We start from the raw sequence: 6,199 nt of genomic DNA, 5'->3' as shown, positions 1-6,199 counted from the left end.
TCATTCCACTGAACTCCAGTCTGGACAACAGAGTAATCCTGTCTAAAAAAAAAAAAAAAAAAAAAAATCCTTAGAATCTTCAAAGTGATATATTTTTGTATGCTAATGAATGGACTTATGGCTGGCAGCTCATATGTGGCTTCAGGATGGGCACTGATCACTGAAGAGACCCAGACAGGATTAGAGAAATTGGCACATTTAGCTCCACCTCCCAGGAGGTGAAAGGGGCTGAAAATTAAACCTGATCACCAATGGTTGATGGTCTTGTCAATCATGCCTACATAATGAAGCCTCCATACCAACTACAAAGGACAGAGTTTAGAGAGTTTCTGGGTAGCCCACCATGTGGAGGTTCCTGCAAGGCTGTGCATCCTTGGAAGGCACGGAAGCTCTGTGCCTCTTCTTCCATACCTTTCCCTAGGCAACCCTTCATCTGTAGCCTTTGTAATATTCTTTATAATAAACTGGTAAGCATAAATGTTTCCCTGAGTTCAGTGAGCCACTCTAGAAAATTAATCAACCCCAAGGAGGAAGTCATGGGAACTCCAATTTATAGCCAGTAGGTCAGAAGCATGGGTAAAACATCCTGGTGCTTGTGATTGATGTCAGAAGTGACAGGAAGTCTTGTGGTACTGAGCCCTCAATCTGTGTGATCTGATGCTATCTCCAAGTTGGTAGTGCTGAAATTGACTTGGAGAATACCCATGAGGTGTTGAATGCAGAAGTGATTGCTTGTTTGTTGGTAGGGATACGTTTCCACACATTTCATAGAAGTCTTCTGTGTTGATTGTGGTATGAGAGTAGAGGAAAAGCGTTTATGTTTTGTCCACTCTGATGGTTGATGGTACTTGAGAAGGTGTTCGGTCCTCCAGGAGTTTTCCAGCTGGGAGATCAGATAATAACAGTAAATATGAAGAAGGCAGAGACAGCCAGATGGTGGAAGAGGAGTTTCCTACTATTTTATCTCCTCCACAGTGCACTGGTTTTGACAACCATCCATGGATTAACATAGCTTTGTGGGAGTCCAGGGAAGAAGTTCTAGAATACCATTGGAGCAAAAAATCTAAACATAGGAAGATTGAAGAGAATAAAAAGAACAGTTTCACTTTACCTGCATCACCCCTCCCCAGTATCACTCTGTGACAAGACAGACCCCCTCAGCCCATAATAACTCCCACAGGGAAATGGAAGAGTATAATGAGTGAACACTTGATTTCCCCAACTGTGAAGGATGCTTCCCAAGAGTCCTACCTCTTTCTCATTCCACCCAGAATACTGAAGGGATCCACATGAACAAATAGCTGGGAGAATGTGGGAGGAAGGAAGGGAGGCAGGAGACTCACAGGAATCAGAGTGTAAAACTCAACAAAGGGCCACATATCTTACTAGCTGCTTCACAGACTCCCTCAGGGGTCTCTCCATAAACTGCTTGGGATGTCTTACCTGCAGATTCCCCAACTGGCCCATCGACACCCCAAATACTCTATGTGCTTCACCCCTCTCAGTACCCCATGGCTGGACCCCTAGAGGTGTACCCTGGACAGCAAGTGTGGGGCTTTACAGATGGTTTGTAAGCACATGCATTTAACAGGCTTGACACTACATGATTGGGAGAAGGCACACAACTGAGCATTCCTAGGGAAAACAAATGAGAGACTCTCCATGCTTGGCCTGGCTTTGCAGTATCAATAGAAGGCATATCATCTTAGAAATACTCAAGAGAGGGCCGGGCGCGGTGGCTCAAGCCTGTAATCCCAGCACTTTGGGAGGCCGAGGCGGGTGGATCAAGAGATGGAGACCATCCTGGTCAACATGGTGAAACCCCGTCTCTACTAAAAATACAAAAAATTAGCTGGGCATGGTGGCGCGTGCCTGTAATACCAGCTACTCAGGAGGCTGAGGCAGGAGAATTGCCTGAACCCAGGAGGTGGAGGTTGCAGTGAGCCGAGATCGCGCCATTGCACTCCAGCCTGGGTAACAAGAGCGAAACTCCGTCTCAAAAAAAAAAAAAAAAAAGAAAAAGAAAAAAGAAATACTCAAGAGAGAATGAGAGGAGTGGAGTAGGTGCATCCATAGCAAAAGTCCAAGATAGCCTCAAAATCCCTAGCCTGGCTAACTGGTGAAGGTGTTTTCCTCCCAAAGCCAGTTACTAAAGACAGGAAGAAGTGACTGCTTCAAATAAATACAAAGACAGTAATGTAAGACTTCAAGCAATATGCAAACCAAGGAAGCATGACACCCTGAAAGGAACACAATGATTTTACAGCAACCAACCCCAAGGAAGTGGAGATCTAAAAATTTCCTGAAAAGGAATTCAAAATAATTGTTTTAAGGGAACACAGCAAGCTACAGCAGAACACAGACAACTCAACAAAAATTAGGAAAACAATACATCTCCTTAGCCAGGCGCGGTGGCTCAAGCCTGTAATCCCAGCACTTTGAGAGGCCGAGGTGGGTGGATCACGAGGTCAAGAGATCAAGACCATCCTTGTCAACATGGTGAAACCCCGTCTCTACTAACAATACAAAAAATTAGCTGGGCATGGTGGCGCGTGCCTGTAATCCCAGCTACTCAGGAGGCTGAGGCAGGAGAATTGCCTGAACTCAGGAAGCGGAGGTTGCGGTGAGCCGAGATCACGCCATTGCACTCCAGCCTGGGTAACAAGAGTGAAACTCCGTCTCAAAAAAAGAAAAAAAAAACAAAACAATACATCTCCTTAAAAAAGATGATATAACAAAGAGATATAAATTATTTTTTTTTAATTCTGAGCTGAAAATGCAATGAATGAAATGAAACATGCAATATAGAGCTTAACAGCAGACCTGATCAGGCAGAAAAAAAGAATTTGCAAACTAGAATATAGATTATTAGAAGTTATCCAGTCAGAGGAAAAAAAATAAAAATAAACTAAAATACAAGGGATTTATGGGACACTATCAATAGAAATAATATACAGATTAGGTAAGCTGTAGAAGGAGAAGAAAGTTTATTTAAAGAAATAATGACTGAGTGGCCGGGTGTGGTGGCTCACGTCTGTAATCCTATCATTTTGGGAGGCCAAGGCAGGTGGATCACCTGAGGTCAGGAGTTCAAGACCAGCCTGATCAACATGGATAAACCCCATCTCTACTAAAAATACAAAATTAGCCGGGTGTGATGGTGCAGGCCTGTAATCCCAGCTACTCAGGAGACTGAGGCAGGAGAATCACTTGAACCTGGGAGGCAGAGGTCGTAGTGAGCCAAGATCACACCATTGCACTCCAGCCTGGGCAACAAGAGTGAAACTCCCCCTCAAAAAAAAAGAAGGAAAGAAAGAAAGAAAGAATGACTAAAAACATTCCAAATTTTGGGAGTGATATGGACATCTAGGTTTATAAGGCTAAAAAGTCCCCAAACAGATTCAATGTAAGATGACTTCACAGAGACATACTATAATCCAATTGTCAAAAATCAAAGTCAGAGGGGCTGAGAATGGTGGCTCATGCCTGTAATTCCAGCACTTTAGGAGGCCAAGGTGGGAGAATCATTGAGCCTAGGAGTTTGAGACCAGCCTGTGCAACACAGTGAGACCCTGCCCATACAAAAAATTTAAAATTAGCCAGGCATGGTGGCACCTACCTATAGTCCCAACTAATTGGGAGGCCGAGGTAAGAGGAACACTTTAGCCCAGAAGGTCAAGGCTGCAGTGAGCTCTGATTGTACCACTACACTCCAGCCTGGGTGAAGGAGACCCTGTCTCAAAAAGAAAAGAAAAGAAGAGAAAGAAGAATAAGGAGAAGGAGAAGTACTGGAGGAAGAGGAAGGGGAAGCAGCAGCAGACGAGGAGGAAGAAAGCATCAGAGGGAGAATTTTGAAAGCAAAAGCAAAGAAATTAATCAAATACACAGGAACCCCTATTGGACTATCAGCAGATTTCTCAGCAGAAACCTTGCAGGCCAGGAGAGAGTGGGATGAGATAGTCAAAGTGCTCAGAGAAATAAACTGCCAACCAAGAATACTTGACTCAGAAAAACATGTCCTTTAAACACGAAGAAGAGATAAAGAATTTCCCAGACAAACAAAAGCTGTGGGAGTTCATCACCATAATGTCTGCCTTACAAAAAATGCTAAAGGGAGTTCTTCAAGCTGAAATGAAAGTATGGTCATTAGTAACATAAAAACATGAAAGTATAAAATTTACCAGTAAAGGTAAGTATATAGTCAGAATACCCTAGTAGTTTAATGGTGGAGTACAAATCACCTTTAACTTTGGTACAAAGGTTAAAAGACAAGTGTATCAGAAATACCATAGCTAAAATAATTTGTTAATGGATGCACAATATAAAAAGAAGTGAATTGTGTCATCAAAAACTTAAAATGGCAGTTGGGGAGTAAAATTGTAGTTTTTGTATGCAATTGAATTCAAGTTGTTTTCAGCTTAAAATGCCCTAGTTTTGTGCAAGCATATGTGTGAGTGTGTGTGTGTGTGTGTGTGTGTGTGTGAGAGAGAGAGAGAGACAGAGAGAGAGAGAAAGAGAGAGTCTGGCTCTGTTGCCCAGGCTAGAGTGCAGTGGCATGGTCTTGGCTCACTGCAAACTCTGCCTCCCAGGCTCAAGCGATCTTCTCACCTCAGCCTCCCAAGTAGTTGGGACTATAGGCATGCACCATCATGTCCAGCTAATTTTTTTTTTTTTTTTTTTGTAAAGACATGGTTTTGCCATGTTTCCCATGCTGGTCTTGAACTCCTGAGCTCAAGTGATCCTCCCTCCTTGGCCTCCCAAAGTGCTGAGATGATAGGCATGAGCCACTGTGCCCAGGCTGATATGATATACTTTGGATGTTTGTCTCCTCCAAATCTCATGTTGAAATTTGATCCTCAATTTTGGAGGTGGGGATCTCACAGGAGCACAGGCCAGGCATGGTGGCTCATGCCTATAATCCCAGTACTCCGGGAGGCTGATGTCGGAGGATCACTTGAGCCCCAGAGTTTGAGACCAGCCTGGGTAACACAGGGAGACTTCATCTCTACAAAAATAAATAAATAAATAAATAAAAATTAGGCAGGGGCCAGGCATGGTGGCTCATGCCTATAATCTCAGCACTTTGGGAGGCTGAGGCAGAGAGATCACTTGAGGTCAGGAATTCGAGACCAGCCTGGCCAACATGCTGAAACCCCATCTCTACTAAAAATACAAAAAATTAGCTGGGTGTGGTGGTGAGTGCCTATAGTCTCAGTTGCTCAGGAGGCTGAGACACAATTGCTTGAAGCAAGGAAGTGGAGGTTGCAGTGAGCTCAGATTTCGCCACTGAACTCTAGCCTGGGCAACAGGGTAAGACTCCAGCTCAAAAAAAAAAAAAAAAAAGCCAGGCATGGTAGTACATACGGGTTGTCCAGCTACTTGGGAGGCTGAGGCAGGATGATTACCTAAGCCCAGGAGTTACAGGCTGCAGTGAGCTGTGATCATGGCATTGCACTCCAGCCTAGGTGACAGAGAGACCCTGTCTCAACCTTCCCCCACCCCACAACCTCAGTTTAAAGTCCTCTTCTTGGCTGTGCAAAGTTGATTCAGTGATGCAGCCTCCCTGAGCTTTGATATTCTCACCTGCAAAATGGAGATGATAATCTTCTCAGTCAGTGAAGGGGAGGTGAGATGTGAGATAAGGGATGTAAAACACTGGTTTCAGGCCCTAGTCCCAGCAGATGCTCAACAATGGGATCTATCAATTCAGTGGCATGCTGGAACTGGCCCAGACAGGCCCATGGAAGCCATGAGAGGGAGACTACATCTCAGTAAATAAATAAATAAATAAGCAAACACTGCAAATTAGGAATCTTCTGAGCCCGATTTTTTGTTTTGTTTCGTTTTGTTTGAGATGGAGTCTTGTTCTGTCACTTAGGCTGGAGTGCAGTGGTGCCATCTCGGCTTACTGCAACCTCCACCTCCTAGGTTCAAGCAATTCTCCTGCATCAGCCTCCTGAGTAGCTGGGACTACAGGCGTGCACCACCACGCCTGGCTAATTTTTATATTTTTAGTAGAGACAGGATTTCACCATGTTGACCAGCCTGGTCTCGAACTACTGACCTCAGATGATTGGCCCTCCTCAGCCTCCCAAACTGCTTGAATTACAGGTGTCAGCCACCATGCTGGCCAGAGCCAGATGTTTGTTAAACACTTACTTACCAGACATATCGGGTTATCATCATTATCACTGAAAGT

The sequence above is a fragment of the Saimiri boliviensis genome, chromosome 17, assembly GCF_048565385.1.
Source record: "Saimiri boliviensis isolate mSaiBol1 chromosome 17, mSaiBol1.pri, whole genome shotgun sequence".
NCBI classification, from domain to species: domain Eukaryota; kingdom Metazoa; phylum Chordata; class Mammalia; order Primates; family Cebidae; genus Saimiri; species Saimiri boliviensis.
Note: the sequence above shows the minus strand (reverse complement) of the source record.